Here is a 19,813-nt window from a genome sequence, read left to right as displayed (position 1 = left end):
TCATGTGGGTAGGGAACATGTTTTATTTTAATTAAACTTCATATTCCCTTCATATGCACAATGCCTTGCAAATTGAGTTTGCCTGTAAATATTTGTTTATTGATGCTGAAAAACGTGGCAAATTGATCTCCCTCAGCTTCAGTTTTCTCACCTATAAAATAGGGGTAATAACACTGATGCTATGAAGTTATTGTGAAGATTAAATGAGGCAGGGGGTGCGAGACACCTGATCCATGGTAGGTATTCTCAAGTGGTAGCCAGTTGTATTACTATTTCGTATCTAATGACCTTGGATACTTCAACTCCACTTGTGAATTTCTTTGCTGATATCTCTGTCTGAAAGCATTGCCTGAGAAACAAGTGAAAAAAAATATTTGTCTGCTTCTGTTTGGGACTGCTAAGTCAGATGACAGATTGACAGCATTTATAGAGCTCTAAAATGTTCTGAAAGGGGGAAGAGAAAGGAACACCATTCAAGACTCCTGCCTCCAAAGTATTGTGGAGGAGACAAGGTACTAATTGGGAATAATATCAAAATAGTCATGAAGAATTCGGTGAGCCAATTAAGTCTGGTGAATGGATGGAAAAAAGTCTCCAGGAACGTTGGATTATAAAGGAGGTGAAGAACATACTCTGGAGGAGTCTTTGAGATTGGAAGAGAAATTCTGAAGTTAGGACTGGTCTCATTCTCAGAAAAGGAAGTTGCTGCTTTAGGAAGGCTGACTAAATGTTCTCACAATATTCACTCGAATAAAAATATCTCTTCCACTGGCTTGAGATCATTCAGATCAGAGTCTATCCTTACGCAAATGCTAGAACTTGAGATTTTTCGTGCTCACACCACGCTTTGTCCCAACTGCATAATTTTGCTCAGGCTGGGCCTTCTCTGGAATGCCCTTCCCGCCTTCTTTCTCACTTCCTATTTCCACACCAGGTCAGGAGTCACTTCTGTAGGATGTCTTTCTCAGGCCCTTACCCCAGTCCACTGGGTGGGCTAGGGATTTGCATTTTCACAAGCTCAATATACTAATAGCATGGAAGCCAGGAGACCAATTTGAAGTGTCTAGGGAATAGTGATGGACTATGACATGTAGATGATGAGGGCCTGGGCCAGTGGGTTTGGAGAAAAGAGGACAGGTGAGAAGCAGATTTAGTAGGTAGAATTGATAGTGCTCGAGTACAGTATTTTATTTGAGATGGATCTTGAGCATTCACCACATGAGTAAAACAAAATGTTAGCCCATTAGCACAGTGCAGACCTCAGGATTCTTATATTATTTGGTGTTTGCCATCGCCCTTACTCCTGTTGCCTTCCATAAAGCTGTGTGACCTTGACTTCTCCTCTGTGTTTGCCCAGTACATCCTGTACATATCCCTATGGCCACATTTACCACACTGTCATGTTTGCTGACTATATCGAACTATGAGCACCCAGAGGTAACAACTCTCTTATTTATTTTCATTGTCTCAGCAGAATGCCCAGCATATACTTAGTGCTTAAAAAATAACAACTGGATGATTGGGGTCTTATCTGGCAACTTGTACATTTCAATTTGGAAATGATATTTAGTTACCCGGAAGGATAGAGATCGGTAATGTGTTGACATATGAACCTGAGTTAGTATACCCAATTGACCCCTTTTCAGGAACAGGAACAGAGTGGTGAAGAGTTGGCACAGACAGCAAGCTGATTTCGGGTAGGTCAGCAGTGTAAACTAACTGTCAGCCCGGGCTGAGGAGCAGGGAGAGAGGAAAGATAAACTACCTAGTTTGTATTCTTCTTTCTTCACATGTGAAAGGTGGGTAAAGCTAGAAGTGTTTAGAGAATAGTGATCTGCCTTTTAGTCTTTCTTGACTAGATCATGGAAATTGAGCAGAAGCAAACCATATAGAGATTAGGTGGGGTGGGCAATTGTTGGAGAGCTTTAGAACATGGACATATGATAGGGGTATATGTAGAAATGCATAAGTCTTTTCAGAAAAAAAGCCATCTTATCTTCACAGTGTTTTGTATATTTGCACAGACAAGTTGCTCCTTTATCTGAGTTCTTAAAACACTCAGTTATCTGCCTAAGAGAGATGCTTTTTGACATAAACAACTATCTACCTGGGGTCAGAATTTCTTAACAGATAAGACGCCCTTGTGCTCAGGAAGGAACTTCTGCAGTCAGATAGCGCACTAAACTTTTATTGTTAATATGGGAAGAAAGGCATGCATCGGAATAACAGGAAGACCCGCTCTGGTGTATCTGAATCTGACGTGGGGGAGGGGTTGTCATTTTTATCAGGCAGCAGTTCTTGAAACATGGACTGTCCTAGATTTTATTGCTTTCTGAAATTGTTAGTACCATGGCAGAGATTAAATGAAACCCAGGATTATTTCAGACAGTGTTAGAAATGAACAATAAAATGTTTCTCATTAAGAATCTGACTGATCTTGTTGTATTTCATAGGATTTAGCGCTTGTCGGTGTTTGTCCAATTAAATGTCTTCGTACATAACATGTGTTTCTTTCCTGGTTGGAGGGATGGGCAGGAGTAGATCTTTTTCTGTGAAAAAAATTTTTTTTGTTTTCATGTTTAAACACATAAAATTTCATAGTTATTTTCCAATAGCTAAACAAGGTTGTTATATAAAGATTTATAAGTGACATTTTGACTTCTGATTTATATGGAATCTTAAGAAATTATACTAAGTAAACTTTCAAATTATACTGACTAGGAAGTTGGATATTCTTCTCAAAAGGAAGATAAAGATTCTAATTTCTTTTTAAACATAAGTTTTTGTGTTATGCCTCAGTCTTATGGCAGTGAAGAGATAAAATAAAATGCCAGTTTGAGGTAACTTTTTATATTTTTTATTTTCATATCCTAACAATACAGAGATGATTCCTAGGAAACCTCATTTCCCTGACAAGTCAAAGATTTACCTTTGTGCTTCTTGTTATTTGCTTTTAAAAATGTCAGTGACTTTTATTCTTTTTTTTTCTTTTATCTCCAAAGTCAATTGAACTGCTTAACCAAATACATCTTAATAGTGTTAATAAAGTCTCATTATTATTCCCTGTAATAATTATTTCTTTAGGACTAGCAGGAAGTCTGGTATTCAACATGGTTTACAAACTCAGTGAGATGGACGATTCACAGAAATGCCAACTGTGGTTGAGACTACAACAGTGTTGTTCTGCTCTCTTTGCCTTATTATACATTTTTGTTTCCTTATTCCTGTCAAGCAGACTTTCCCTGAGCAGTTTAGATGGAGACTCTAAGGGAGGTGTGTTTTCAGGAAGACTTAGTGGCCACATTGGAAAGAAGTCTTAGTGGCCACATTGGAAAGAAGTCTTAGTGAGATACGGCAGAGGTCATCATAACATGGCTTTGAGTCTCAGAATTCTGGAGGAAGTAGGTATGAGGTGGTGGCAGAGTAGGAAAGATACTGAGGTGTTTCTAATACAGGCACAGGAACATGTGGCAATAATAGAATATTACTAAAGTTTTCCTCTAGAATGAGTCATTGCCAAATATAATTTGAAGCTTTATGCAGCCCCAAGAAAATACCAATTTCTATGATTTTTATGGACTTGCACTTTGGAAAGGTTTGGCAAATTGATTGATTGACAATGAATAAGTGCATTCAGAATTCACAGTTGAAGCTCATATTGTGGCTTGACTTTAGCTAGGTGTGATACACATGGATGTCTTTCCAAAGGTCTGATTTGTTAAAAACAATACTGAAAGAAATTGACATATAACTGTAAGGATTCTAGGCTTAGCTAGGAGGCAAATTTTGCATTACAGTTCAAGAATAGGCAGTAGCTTTTAAAACCCAAATCCAGTATCTAACCACCCTAAAGAAATGTTTTTTTGTGAAGCTGAAAAGATTACGTATAATATTCTTTAATTTAATTAGAGACAGATGTACCTCTGGTCTAATAAGCTCCATATTGTTAAATGGCAATGCTAGCAATCTCCCTTCATCAGCATTATCCAAAATTTAATCTTAATGTTATTTCACTGAATCTATGGTGATATTTGTTATTTTTTGTTTTGTTTTGTTTTGGTGGTAGCTGGGGTGTGTGGAGGAGTGGATGCTCAGAAGATTGGGGGCCAGTTTGTAAGAATCTCCAAAGATTCAGGAAGCTTTGCAACTTTAAACAAAAATCAGAATAGAGAGACTGATACCTGTTTCCATATGAATTTTTTCTCTATCAGTATAAAGTATGATAAAGTATGATAAAAAGCAAAGTTTGGGATACTTTTGTGAGAGCTTGATATTGTAGGTGGACATATGTCAGATATTATACTAATTTAGTCTAAGTACTCTAACACTATGAAAGTAGATGCAGGTAGGCTATCTTCTCTAAAGATATCATAGATAAAATAATACTTGGAAATGGCCACATATTAGCTTAACTTTTCACTTTAGAGATACCTTATTGTACAGACAAATAATGGTCTGTACAATAAGGTGTAATGGTGTGTATTTTACGTCTAAGAATTTGGTGACCAAAGTACTTTGCCTTCTCCCTCATGTTCTGATAATGAGATTTCATATTCTGTGAACATTTTACATTTCTCAATCCTCTGAACCTATGAAGAGTCCTCCTCCCTTACCTCTCAACTCCCCTGAGATAATGCTCTGAAGGAGAAGTTCAGTTCCTTCCATAGGCACTGCCCATAACATATGGTCACCTTTGCTTCTTCCCACGGGCTCCAATTGGCTGTTTGCAGGAATCTATGGAAGACTCCACCATGTTCAGTGGTTATTTAGTAATACTGAAACACCACTTGTCTATGGCCCATTTCAACTGTCCCATGATTCTTAGGAGGCCCTGGCCTCCAATTTGAAAACAGAAAATAAAACCACAGATCTATGAAGGTCAAAGGGGAAGTGAAGAAAGCTATAGCGATTGTTAAGACATGGTAACTTCTTGTTTAAATTTCATTATCCCCACTTATATTGACTCTCAGGTAAACACTCTAATGACTTGTGATTTTTGTTGGGTACTTTATGAAGCAGCAGAAAATGGCAGACCTTGCAAAACACATGAATAGAGAGAAAGCGTCAGTATTGGTAATCAGCTCAATAGAATAAATAAATGGGAGTTGGGCTATTTCCTGGAGGTTTGAGTGCAGATTTGACAAGGCCAGGAAAATGGATTGCACTCCAGTGAGAACTAGTTTAAACTTGAATTGAGAAAACGCCACATTTCTTCCTTGTTGAGTCCTGTGTATAGAGAAGAGCCTAAGAAAGGGAAGTAATTCAGAAGTAGGGGTTCGGAGAGTAAACTGAAGATTTCCATGGAAATAAGCTGGGTTTTTTTTTTATGACTTTTTTTGTGTATGTGTGTGTGCCACTTTAAAGCTATTGCTTTCAGTTTACTTCAATGCAGTCACTGAAGTAGCTTAGAAAGAAAGCTTTGATACGCCAGATCAACCAAATGTTTAAAAATATCCTTTTGTGCCTCTATTTATAATGCAAATAGTAAGGTTGGCATTTTGGGTTCATTTCACCATCATCTCTGAAGTGGGTTAACATACACAGAGTGAGGAAGTGAAGGGAGTCCCACAAGAGAGCACATCTTTGATAGTTCAATAACAGTAAAAAAAAAAATGTATTTAGGTCTTTTCTAAATACCTTATACTTCCTAAGAGTATAAAAAATGAGAGGAAGAGATCTAAGAAGAATAAATTGTGGTTGCCCTCTATGTTAGCTGAATGACTAAAGATATCGTTCTATGAATTACCCACTACTTAAATATTCCTAAGTCTAGCCTTTATGAGCTCATAAAAACGACTTTGCTTATGTGTCTAGGAAAGCCAGTATCTTTATATACTGTCAGAACAGAACTAACATACTGTTTCAATATAAGTTTGAAAACCAGCAGATATTTTGTTATATAAAGCAAGCTGGGCAATCACCTTAAACCCACGTTTACATTTTAGTTTTATCATATATAAACATTCCCTCGCTGAAATAGTTTAAAAAAGTGGTAACCTATGTTTGAGAATGATGGAAAGAGACTGAATTCTTGTTGAAATAGTATTACCACTGTAGTGTTTTATTCAGGAGAATCTCCAGTCTTTTTCCAGATATACTAAAAAAGCCAAAATTAATTAACATCAGAAACGAAAATGAAGGTTGGCAATGATCATACATCCATGCTAGCAGAGGGAAAGCTGGGAGTCCTCTATAGCATATAAACCCGATTCCACTTTCCTGTGTGAGTTCCTCTGTGAAGCCTCTCATGCATTCTGAAGTTTCAGAATTTCTTCTCGGCAACTGATGTCAAAATACATTTTCCGACAAATACCCCCCAAAAATGCAACCAAAAGCAATAATATTTCAGGAAGCTTCAGCTGAAGTGTGAGTAATAACCTCTGGATAAACAGAAGTTTTACCATCTTCTGTTTCATGATTGAGCTTTTCAAACGTAAACAATTTACAAGGAAAAAAGTGGGCCATGTCAGATTCGAGAAACAGAGAGAAGTTTGACAGGAAAACCAGAGTTGTGCTCTGTCAGGAGAGGTAGTTAGGACATGCCTATGACTCTAAACTGTTTAGATATATTCTCGTCTTTGAAATCGTCATTCCTACCCTTCCCTCCACCCGCACTCCCCTCTCCTCTCTTCTTGGGCACTGGCTTGGACTTCTTTGCCTTTGCTTCTCTCAGGGACCTGAGTTCTCAGTTCCCTCCCATTTTCCCCCTTCTCCTCTCATTCATCTTTCTGGACCCTTTTCTCTCTCAGGCATGTTGAGGAACCATTCCTTTCCAGGTGCCTTCCTCGCCTCAGCCTTGCTTAAGTATCTCTCATATATATTTCATAATGGTTATATTTTAGTAGGAAAAAAGTCTCCCAGTGACCCTTTTTCTTTTGTTATCTGACTTGAGCTAAGTTTTACGGTTCTGATTAGAGACAAATCTTTATTTTTCTACATTGCCACTCTCTCTGCTGTCTCATTTAACACAGCTGGTGTAAAAGTGATCAAATGCTGAAACTGTTAGCATATCAAGACCCATTTGCAGAAATGATGATGAAATACTGTGAGAAAGCATGCTATATAATGCTGTAGTGGATGCTGTTGGTACCCTGCCTAGATCCCCTTCAGTGACTGGTGCTTGCTCCCCGCAGCTGCTTTGGGTGTGGCTGGTAAACTTACAGCTGCCTCCGCTGGAGAATTGCCCCTGGCCAGTGACTGTCAGGAATGGGGGAAGCTTGCAAAGGCCAGCCTCCTGGCCTCAAGGTGCACCAAATGCTGTGGTGTGATTTGTCCTCCAGACTTTCTCTGTGCATCGACTGAAGCTGGTCTCCAGCTGAGCCCACGTTCTTGCCTGGTGTTCTCGCCTTCTTTCTTCCCTCTCCTTCAAACACTCCTCCAAAGAAATCACTTGAACAAGAATTCCTATCCCAGTCTCTGCTTCTAGGGAAACTCACCTAAGACTTACACTTTTTAAATAAAGAAAAATCTTAGAATTATTTGACCAAATCTCCAATATATGAGAAATGACTAGTTTTAAGACGGACATTGATAGAATAAAGCCTTAGATTTGGAAAAATAGAATGAAAACTTAAGATATTTTCGGTTGTGGCAAAACTTAAGAAGTGTAGAGACATTAGTTTTTACCTCATAAAAAGAGAGGAAATGCGTTTTAAGGAATTGCAAATATTTAAGATGTTATTAGCCCAGAGAAATCCCATGAGTGGGGCTGTGGCAGTCTCCTAAATACTTCCCGGATGACTACTACTTCATAATTTCCAAAGTATTTTCTATTACATGACCTTAAGTCAATCTCATGGCAGGCATGACAGGCAGGGATAATGATTAGCTCCATTTCCCACATGTGAAGACTGTGTCTTAAAGAGGTTAAATGACTTGGCTGTTATCTCACAGGTGGTAAGTACCAGATGTATAGCTGGTGTTCAAACCTAGGTATCTGTGTGAAATATGAATAAGATTTGCTGATTAATTCAAACCATGTTCTTAGGTTTATCACAGGTTGGAGCTCCATAATTCTGTTATTAAGTCTATTAGGGCTGCCTCAGTGATCCACCTACTAATCTAGAGTTAATCTTGGACAAAGTGGTCAAATTCATATTAAATGTATTTTAGCTATCCATTGATATGTAACAAATTATTCTAAAAAATAGCAGCTTTAAACAAATTTATTACTCACAATTTCTGTGGGTCAGGGATCTGAGGGTTGCTTAAGTACTTCCGTCTCAAAGACTTCTCGGAACTACAGTCAAGGTGTTGGCCAGGATTGTGGTCTCATCTAAAGGCTCAGTTGAGGGAGGATTAGTTTCTAAGCTCACTTGGGTAGTTGTTGGCAAGATTCAGTTTCTGGGGAGCTATTGAACTGAGGGCTTGATTTTCTCACTGGCTGTTGGCTGGAGGCCTTCCTCAGTTCCTTATCACATGGCTCTTTCCACTGGGCAGCTCACAGTATGGCAGCTGACTTCCCTCAAAGTGAGCAGGGGAGAGAAAGCACGAAAGCACAAGCAAGGTGGAAGCCAGAGCTTAATCTTGGAAGTGACATTCCATCACTTTTACTGTGTTTTGTTGGTTAGAAGTGAGTTACTAGGTCCAGCCCCCTCTCAGTGGGAGAGAATTACACAAGGATGTGAACATCAGGAGGCAGGGGCCGTTTGAGAGGCTGTCTACCACAATGGGTCCCTTGGCTTTCTCATGTATGGGGCCCTGCAGCTTCATCCAACCTCTTCTTCTCTCTATAGGGAAACACTGGATGATTTTCAATATGTTAATTTCATGGGTGTAAGCATGTGTGCCCTAGTTTAATGCTCTTCTCACTTGTTCTTCCTCCCACACACTCTTTTAATTTCTCTTCTCCTTTTGTTCTTCCTTTCTTGCTTCCTCTGCCCTCCTGCTTCTATCTCTGCTCACTTCTCTTTCAGACTCCCTGTTTTTCTCTCTCCTTCCTTCTCATCCTGTCACAGTTACCTTCTTTCCAAGAATATCAGTTCTTTACATCTTTCATGCTGCTGTGGCCTTTACTGCTTCTCTGTCTGTTCATAGGGGCCATGGACAACCAGCAGTTTTAGATGCTGGCTTTTCAGTTTCTAAATAAAGTGATCTAATTGGACTATTGGGTCTAGTCTTCTGTCTCCATGGAGTGAGACAACATAAAAGGGCAGGGTGGTGGTGGATTTCTTTTCTATTTCTCCATACATAATGTCAGGACTCAATTATATGTAATGTCCAGTCTTGTGTGTTTTATGTTAAATGCTTTTTTAAAAAGTTTTCTTTAGAATTAAAAACATATATTTATTTATTTTATTTTATTTTTTGGCTACATCGGGTCTTAGTTGCGGCACACAGAGTCTTCGTTGAGGTGTGCAGGATCTTTCGTTGTGGCACAGAGGCTTCTCTCTAGTTGTGGCTTGTAGGCTCCAGGGCACGTGGGATCTGTAGTTGTGGCGTGCAGGGTTCAGAGTGCGTGGGCTCTGTAGTTTGAGGCACGTGGCCTCTCGCATTGAGGCGTGCCAGGTCAGTAGTTGTGGCGCGTGGGCTTAGTTGCCCCACAGCATGTGGGATTTTAGTTCCCTGACCAGGGATCGAACCCGCCTCCCCTGCATTGGAAGGTGGATTCTTTACCACTGGACCACCAGGGAAGTCCCTTTATGTTAAATTCTTTAAGCACATAAGATGATGGTGATGATGATGACAATGATGCAGGCCAAAGTACACTATTACATCACTTATCTAAAATGACCTGTTTAACTCTTGATGGCAGGGACAGCAAACTTTATCTCTATTTCCAGTATCTAGCACTTTTTTTTTTTTTTTTTTTTGCGGTACACGGGCCTCTCACTGCTGTGGCCTCTCCCGTTGTGGAGCACAGGCTCCGGACGTGCAGGCTCAGTGACCATGGCTCACGGGCCCAGCCGCTCCGCGGAATGTGGGATCTTCCCAGACCGGGGCACGAACCCGTGTCCCCTGCATCGGCAAACTGACTCTCAACCACTGCGCCACCAGGGAAGACCTCTAGCACTTTTTGAATGAATAAATAAATGTAGTACTATAGCAGAAGTACAGTAGATTGGATAGGTTGGCTATTTCAGTTACTAAAGATAGGGTGGAAAATGTTTTTTCCAAATCTTATATGAAACTCAGAAAAAATGTTAATGGTTTCTTTCTATTTTTCAACAATAGGAATTGCTCTCAATGAAAAGGGACTATTTGACCCAGCAGAGAACATAGTTCACATGTGGTGAAGATGTACAGTAATTAGCCTGTTTTGGTCTAGGATGACCGACAGTGATAGTTTTATGATATTAGGCAAAGTTTCTTGGGGCAAAACATGATTAGAATATGTTCAACTTGATGATGTATATGGTAAGCCTATTGGCACATAGAAACCAATTTCTTTGCATGATCTACTGGCTAGAAACTTCACAAGGAGAAGTCAAATTATTTGGAAAACGGTTGTTTAGTGAGTTAGAATGAATGAAATTTTTAGTTGAGCACAGGCATCAAATTCTGTCCTGGTTTGTTGCTTGTCATGCCCTATTCTCCATCTGGGATGCCCAAGGCACTCTTTTTCAGGACATTTGACCTACCAGTTATATTTCAGAAACTACTGATTTGGTGCTTGCTGATGGAGTTTAGACACTGAGGAGTCCAGCTACTGGATTACATACAGACTAATGACCCATCAGATGCTAAAGGCAAAAAGCTTAAAGTGCACTAGTGGGCTTCCCTGGTGGCGCAGTGGTTGAGAGTCCGCCTGCCGATGCAGGGGACATGGGTTCGTGCCCCGGTCCAGGAAGATCCCACATGCCGTGGAGCGGCTGGGCCCGTGAGCCATGGCCGCTGAGCCTGAGCGTCCGGAGCCTGTGCTCCGCAACGCGAGAGGCCACAGCAGTGAGAGGCCCGCGTACCGCAAAAAAAAAAAAAAAAAAAAGTGCACTAGTGAATTAAACCACAGTATTGTAGGAAAGGAAGAATTTATTACATCATTAAACTTAATTCAGTAAGTTTTGCTTCTTTAGATGCACTGCACTGAGGGAAAAGTAAGAAATTAATTTTAAACAAGTGTTATCATTTTTCTTCCACTTTCCCAGGTAAAGGATATTCACGTGAAATTAAGAGACAGAGTATTTCATTGGGATTAAAAGAAAGGCATTAGGGCTTCCCTGGTGGCGCAGTGGTTGAGAGTCCACCTGCCAAGGAAGGGAACACGGGTTCGTGCCCCGGTCCGGGAAGATCCCACATGCCGCGGAGCGGCTGGGCCCGTGAGCCATGGCCGCTGAGCCTGCGCGTCCGGAGCCTGTGCTCCTCAACGGGAGAGGCCCGTGTACTGAAAAAAAAAAAAAGAAGACTTTAAAAGGAATGACAAATTGTGAAACTGGGCATGACTGCCTAGCCAGGCATGTACTTCTAGATCAGAGACTATGTGCTTCAGTTAGTTAAACACAGAGGAAAACCAGCCTTGCCTAATTTAATGGTACCCTGAGTGAAGTTTTCAGGGCTTTGCATAAAATCTCAGAGGCTCATTGATACAAAAATGTCAGCAGTAATCAAGATTGATGTTTAGAATTTAATCTGAAAGTTAGAATGGGCACAAAATGAAAATCAAAATGGAGTTGTTTTGCTTCAAATCTAGGAATTATTATGATATGAAGAAAATTCTCAATTTAAAGATTACTATAAAACATAAAAATGTAACATATTTGATATTTAATCTTTCTACATATACACCTCATAATTGCTTTATAGCAATAGATAAAGTGCTTATAAATAGTACCTTAAAGATTATTGAGGAAATTGCTGAGTGTTTGTACCTTTTGTCATTTGTGAATCAAAGTAATCTGACAATCCTCCCAGGGGTTCTAAAATGAATTCCAGCATTATAGAGGTAAATGGTTTTTAAAAAACAGATTTCTTATCATATCTATAATGCCAGTTCTAATAATGGAGAGACTCTTAGTATTTGTATTCTAGGTAATAAAATATATTTTCTATTAGTGATTTTTATTTAGTGTTATAAAAGAAAGAGTTCAAATTCTCACAGAACAGATTTTGATCATTGTTTTAACTGAATAAATTCCATAGCAGATGGCTTATGTCAAAGTAAAGAAAAAAATACTATGAGGTAGGTCTGTGTCTAAGGGACGAAATATTGTAATTTCATTAGAAATCTATCCTATCTCAGGATATGCAATGTGCTGTGCTCAAGATGAACATAGAAATAATAACCAAAGCAGCACTTTTTTTCTTTTGTTCATTCATTACTAAAGGTGACACTTCAAAAAAAAATTTTTAAAGTAGGGTTTTAAAGCCAATATGATTTGGAATTTTCTTTTTTTTTCTCCTTCCCTCCTCTCCTTCCTTCCTTCCTTCCTTCCTTTCTTTTTCTTTCTTTCTTTCTTTCTTTCTTTCTTTCTTTCTTTCTTTCTTTCTTTCTTTCTTTCTTTCTTTCCTTCCTTCCTTCCTTCCTTCCTTCCTTCCTTCCTTTCTTCTTTCCTTCCTTCCTTCCTTCCTTTTTTTCTTTCTTTCTCACACTGGAGTCACAAGGTTTGTTTTGATTTTATTCCTGAAATTATTTTAATCTTGGAACATTACCAGGAATAACAGACAAGAATTTCCACCTTTTGGTTATTCAGCATGCTTAGTATACAAATAATTTTTTTTAAGAATAGCTTTCCCTTATGTTGGTTCTAAATTTCAAGGTAAGGCACACCTTGGAAGGAAAGAAAAGCTGAGAAGAAAAATTCATCTGCCCTTTGTGGAGCTTGCAATTTTCCCAAAAATATCCCACTCCACAATTCCGGGATGAATATCTGGCCTGGTTTCTCTGTCAATTGCTTCTTTGCCAAAAATGGAAGTTTATAAAGAAAAGAATGTCAGACCAAGGTAACTATGGCTGTCCACAGAGCTTTCCTAAAGAACCATTGTGTGACCATTTGTAGAGTGTGCGAAAGGAAACCAATTTCTACTCATACATACTATTTTAAACATCTCTCATATATTAGTGAAACTATGTTTTTGCCTGTAGCTATAAAATCGTGGTGTTTATACCTACTGCATGAGTTTATTGCATGGGTTAATTGTGTAAAGGTTTATAAGCTCCTAGAAAGTACATGAAATATAGAAAGACATTCTATATTCTATATTAATTTATTTGTTAATTTAGTGCTTCTCAAATTTTAATGTTCAAAATATTCATCTGGGGATCTTATTGAAATGCACTGGGATGGGGCCTAAGGTCTGGGATGGGGCCTAAGATTCTGCCTTTCTTATTTATTTATTTATTTATTTTTGGCTGCGTTAGGTTTTCGTTGCTGTGCACAGGCTTTTTCTACTTGTGGTGAGTGGGGGCTACTCTTCGTTGTGGTGCGCGGGCTTCTCATTGCTGTGGCTTCTCGTTGTGGAGCACGGGCTCTAGGTATGCGGGCTTCAATAGTTGTGGCACGTGGGCTCAGTAGTTGTGGCTTGTAGGCTCTAGAGCGCAGACTCAGTAGTTGTGGTGCACAGGCTTAGTTGCTCCGCGGCATGTGGGATCTTCCCGGACCAGGGATCAAACCTGTGTTCCCTGCATTGGCAGGTAGATTCTTTTTTTAAAATAAATTTATTTATTTTATTTTTATTTATTTATTTTAATTTGTTTTTTTGGCTGCGTTGGGTCTTTGTTGCTGTGCGCGGGCCTTCTCCAGCTGCGATGAGCGGGGGCCACTCTTCACTGCAGTGTGTGGGCCTCTCACTGCGGTGGCCTCTCCCGTTTCGGAGCACAGGCTCCAGGTGCGGGCTTCAGTAGCTGTGGTGCACAGGCTCAGTCGCTCCGCGACACGCGGGATCTTCCCGGACCAGGGGTCGAACCCGTGTCCCCTGCGTTGTCAGGCGGATTCCCAACCACTGCGCCACCAGGGAAGCCCCGGCAGGTAGATTCTTAACCACTGTGCCGCCAGGGAAGTCCCAATTCTGCCTTTCTAACAAGCAGCTGGATAGTGTTCGTGCTGCTGATCCACAGACTGCAATTTGAGTAGCAAAGTTGTAGGTAGTGATTTATCCAGTCGTGAAGTGACTATAGCGTCTGTGAGGTCTTAGCCACAATTATCTTTTACTGATATCTAGAAGCCAATGAGAGATGAGCTGTACAACGTCATTTTATATGTATTTCTTGCCCATATACTCTCTTGGGGTCTGAAGGAATATATGATGCATCATAGGAATAGCTGTGACATGTAATCCATAATCTAAAGTTTAATCCATAATCCTACTAGTCCTTCAGGTGATGCTCATTTGCATTTTGGCAACCATTAACGCTTTTGGGAGAAATGGGTGTTTTGGGGGAGTAAAAATTTGTTTTGTAAATTCAAAAAATCTTTTCTTGTTTAGACTAAAAAGTGTTTTCATAATGAAGCCTACCTGGTAGTCTCTAGGAAACCCCTTAAGGATTCATTTCAGGGAAGGTATTTAGTGAGATGCAGTGCTTGCTACGCTCAGCAACAAGTTGCTGCAGGAACATTGCTTGCACAGTTATTCATCCTGTTACGAGGTTTAACCTACTGACCAATGTTGCCTGTACCATTATTGTAGGTATGTTTACATTATGATTGTGAACATTGTACATGAGCCTTTTCTCTCCCTCTAGGATTTTCATCCATTTTTCCTGCTGTTACACATGTCCCCAGATATCAGTAGGATCTTATCTACTTGATTTATCAATAGTATCTTTTCTGGAAGTGTGTTTTCTCTCTCATTCAATTCTCTTTAACTCCAGCCTGATTGTTCTGGTTGCTAATATAGTAAACCAAAAGTAAATCTGGAAAAGTAAACCAAAGAAAACTTGTGAAACAATAATATTTATTAGTCTGATCCTGAGTCTCTAATGATCACTGAATATAAAGAAAATCCAGCTGGGAATTAAGATTTTGGAATGATCACTTTCTAGAAACAAAAACTATCATTGCAAAAACAAAGGGAAAAACCCCCCGCAGCAGCTCTACTACTTTGTTTCTTGACTAATCTTAAATTTACCTTAAATATATTATTCTATGACCAGCCCCTCCTACCAGTTAACTAGTTCAAATACCATGGTAGAGTTATAGATTTTTCTGTTGTATATTTTGCACATGGTAATAGATGACCTATTCAGGGATGTGGCTGACGTTCAGAAGACTGTCATGGTTAAAGAAGTACTATCATGTATATATGTCACTGTGGTACACTCATGTACCTCATTCATTGGCAGCAGTCTTTGACCCTCACTTATGACCAGTTTAGTCTTCTAGCTCAGGAATCTGGTTTCCTGGCTAACATTATACAAGAAGCAACAAGGTAGAAGGGAGTAGAGATTGCTATAAGTAGCACGGCAACTTATGGAAAAGGAGAAGTTTTTTTTTTTTAAGTCTACAAAATGAGATACAAAAATGGAAAAAGAATTTGTAATCTGAAGTATTTGCTCTGGGGACAAATAGCCCTCCGTATGTCAGATTTGTATTACAACATATTTCAATCATAAATGGTCATAATGATGGCCTAGAGTAGTCAAGAAAGGCTAAACTTGTTTTTGGTTTACCCAGTCTTAGCAAACCATTTATGATACAATTTAGAAAGATTTCAATGAAAATTATGTAAAAATTTGATAATGAGGCTTTATTTCTTAAAGAAATATACCATTCCTTTTTTCCTTGGTTATGCCAGATAAATCAAGCATTAATTTGATTTTAATTTGAATTTTTTCAATATAAAAAAGAGAATGGATTCTGAGTGAGAAAGAGGGGGTTAGAAATTTGAGTTTCATACGTGTTATAACTTTTGATTTATATTCAAACTTTGTGTGGAAAAGTAAAATTTATTCTTGTCCTGGGAAATGAAGTCAAGTGCAATTAGGGAGTAATTCTGACTAAAAGTCTGAGTTTATAAACTCCAAGTGCTGCAAAACTGACAGACTCTGTGAGTTAATATTTATCCTGCACCTTGCTACCTTCAGATGAAAAGTACCACACAAATATCAAGCACTGTGAACTCTGTGGAATTTTCAGTTCTTACAGTTTGCTAACAGCAAAACACTTAAGTGGCTTATTATAGAAAGTGTTCCTCTTGCAGGCCCACAGCAGTACTGGTTTATGCTGGTGTCTGAATTCATTAGTAAAATCATTTCTTACCTGTTGCCTTTCTCAGAGTCTTTCTGAATTTTAATATGGCCAGTGAAATGGGCTATCTTTCAGTGTAAAATTCTGGCAGAAACTTTATGTCTGAATAGCCAGAGTGAAAAGTGTATTTGAAATCCTATCAGATGAATTTTTTACAGAGAGTATATACCACAAAATTCTGATTACACAAAACTTGAGGCTTTGCCTTGACAGTGTGCCTGACTCTAGTGGTAGCTGCCCCTTGGAGGTAGGTCTCTAAGGCATTGCAATATGCCTTTCTTTATCCTGTCCAGCACAGGCAGGGAAAGGCAGCTCAAAAGGGTCTTCAGTAGCTGGTGTTATTGGGAATGTGGTATTATCCACATTTTTTGTTTAACTGCAAGATAATCCATAATGTACTACACTGTTCTGAAGGCAAGATACTACATAGAAAAGCTTTCTTACTTCTGGAACTTCTGAAATATTTGTATTAGTTATGTTCTATTATATATTTTTAGAAATCTAGCATTTTAATTATCACAAATCTACCATGTAGGAAAGTAGTCCATCCAACACTGAGCCACTGAATTTTGATAGCACTCTCATAACAATAAGATGTAGAATTATCTGATGAAGTCAGTAATCAGAATAAACTAATAACGTCCTCTCTCTCACCCATACTCACTCATTCCCACAGTCACACACATACAGGCACACGCACACATTCACACACGCTCGCAATCACAAACACACTGATTCTTGCCCCCAAATTCACAGAGAAAACAGAAATTTTAAAATTCTCATGAGAAATGACTAATTTTTTTAAGGTACATACCATATTTTAATTAATTTTTTAAATCACAGATCCAAATGATAGTGTTTATTTATTTGTTTATTTTTTGCTAATAAACAACAGAAATTTATTTTTCATAGTTCTGGGGGATGGAAGTCCAGGATCAGGGTACCTGATGGTTGGGGAGGGCATGGTTAGGGAGGGCCCTCTTCTGGATAGCAGACATGGCAGAAGGGGCAAAGGGACTCTGTTGGGCCTCTTTTTTTTTTCTTCTTATTACTTATCTGTTTTATACGTATTAGTGTGTATACCCAATTCATCCCACCTCCAGCTCCCTCCCCTGCTTTCCCCCCTTGGTGTCCATACGTTTGTTCTCTACATCTGTGTCTGTATTTCTCCCTTGCAAACCGGTTCATCTGTACCATTTTTCTAGATTCCACATATATGCGTTAATATACGATATTTGTTTTTCTCTTTCTGACTTACTTCACTCTCTATGATGGTCTCTAGGTCCTAATTTTTAAGAAAAGTTAGATTAAGAATATAAGAAGCTAATAAGTAATTGATAAGTTGAAAGTGGTTGTATAAATAGAGGTTTAAAGACTAGACCAAAATGTAAATAATTGCTAAATTAGTAAGTATAAAAATTAACCTAGCATATATGGCAAATACTGCCTCATTCTCCCCTCCCCACCTTCCTCACACTGTCCCTCACCCCACCCACGTGGTATCATACACAGAAGTTCAGAGAATTTTTGTTGTCTTTGCTTTAGAGTAATCCACAGATCATGATCCTTTCTGACTACAACTTTTGACATGTAAAACTTATTTCTTTCTTCCTGAAGACCTTTCACCAGCAATATTTGAATATAGAGCTGTTGGTCTTCCAGGCTGTACTCTTATCTATATTTTTGTCTCTGAATCTTTCCAACATTGTCATGCTAGTTCTTGAAGCTTGGAGTTACCCAGGTGGTGGTTATTAACTGACGAGTCATGGTTCATGGTGAACAAGCCAGGTCAACAAACTTGTTTTTCATCATGGCTGGTTTTAATTTGAAAGGGAGCTTGTTACCTATTTGATAATGCTTCACTGAGGTTCACCTATTTCAGGTAGATTAATAGCTTGTTCAGGGATGAGGAGCCCAGGGGCCCTGTTGTAACTGTGTGCTGTTAGGTTCAAGGTTCAAACTTCAGAAAGTATAAAAGTCCTTGTTTTTCTTCTACCTGTTTGGCAGTGCATGCCTTAGTGAACTTTTATACTTGGTAACACTTGAACAATCACAGGTTTGAGATCTTACAGTAATATTAGGAACTGTGTTATATAATTAAGAAAGAGATGTGCTCTGGCAGTACTTTCCAGATTAGAAGACTTCTCAATTTTGAAGAACATGGGGTTGGTGGAGATTTAAAAATATTCATACAGTTTCCTGATCATTCACCAGGAAAAAAAATTCAAAATCTCTCTAAAATGGAATATTAAATTTCATGCAAATCCTGATACCATAGGTGGTTATTAGATTGAAGTAAATAGACAAGAAAAGGCTGTTCATGTTTGGACCAATTCATGATGGTGACATATCAGTAATTCCTTAAATGAATGTCTACATAAATACATTTATAATACATTTTAAAATTTGTAGTAAATTATTAATTGAAAAAAACCTCTTTTTTAAAATAAACGAGAGGTTTACCACATTTGTTTTCTTTTAGTTATTCATAAGATAGGTCCTTGGACACAGGAGGTGTATCAGCTAGCTCTGTCCATATGGAGAAAAAAAAATTCAAGATGCACTTGCTTCATAACATGGTCCTTATGAATCTCAACGTAGCTGAAGTTCCCACTCAGATTTTGCTCCTGAAACATTTAAATTCAACAGTACTATTTAAAGATTAAACCACTGTGGAAATATTAATGATGTCTCTGTACTGAAAACAGCTTGGCAATCTCTTAAATTGATAGGTTTCTAAAGAAACTCTCCATTTCAAATAAGGATCTGATGTTTGGATCTCCTAACTGGTCTGAAATGTAGTTTACCTTCATAGATTGGCTATCTAGGAGCTTGTAAACAAATTCATAAATTTGTCATGCTGATTATAGTGTTGGCAAACACAATGGCTGATCATGTTATAAATGTTTATCAACACTCGCACTCACCCACCTGCTAAGAGGTGCTACGCTTTAATGAAATTGTTTGAATATCAAGGCTGGTTGCTAAGATACAATGTTCTTGTTACTAGGGATGTGATGCTTGCAGATTTCTGTTATCAAATAATGATTAGAGATGTGCTAACCTCAAGGTGCTCAGTGCAGTGAAAGGTTTACCGAACTACAAATTAGTAAACTGTCTGCTTGAGCAGGCACTGGCAGAAGAAACATGTGCCTCATCCATACATGACTGGCATTTTAAAAGAAGACAAGAGAGGACAGGGACCATGGCTGTGAATGACGGGTCCTTGAAAGTTTGCCATGGAAGGTTTATGTACTCTATTGCTCAGCGTGATAAATCTTTAGCTAGCTGGGGAATTTGTTGAAGTCCATTTCGATAACTCCCTTTCATGAAAAGTCAATTCTTTACATTTCCTTTTAATTGGTTGTTTTGGAATTATTAACATTAAACACATCATATCTTTTTGTGAGAAATAAAAGAGTAATCCTGCAGAATGGAGATTTGAACATGAGCACATTTTAAAAATAATGCCAGGTTTAAGAGACTTATTGGTGTAAATGTCATAGTTAGTATAATAAATTCTGCAAATAATAATGCACAATTTTTTCTATTGAAAATTCAATCTGGCAGAATAGCCTATATAATATAAAATACCATCGTGTAAGTGTTGAAATGTTTCTCTTTATTTTCACATTCCCTCAAACAATACAATGGAGATGGACAAAGCTGAGCTGTCTATATTAGTCTAATCGTTT

The sequence above is a fragment of the Globicephala melas genome, chromosome 7 (assembly GCF_963455315.2).
Source record: "Globicephala melas chromosome 7, mGloMel1.2, whole genome shotgun sequence".
In the NCBI taxonomy this organism is placed as follows: Eukaryota; Metazoa; Chordata; class Mammalia; order Artiodactyla; family Delphinidae; genus Globicephala; species Globicephala melas.
Note: the sequence above shows the minus strand (reverse complement) of the source record.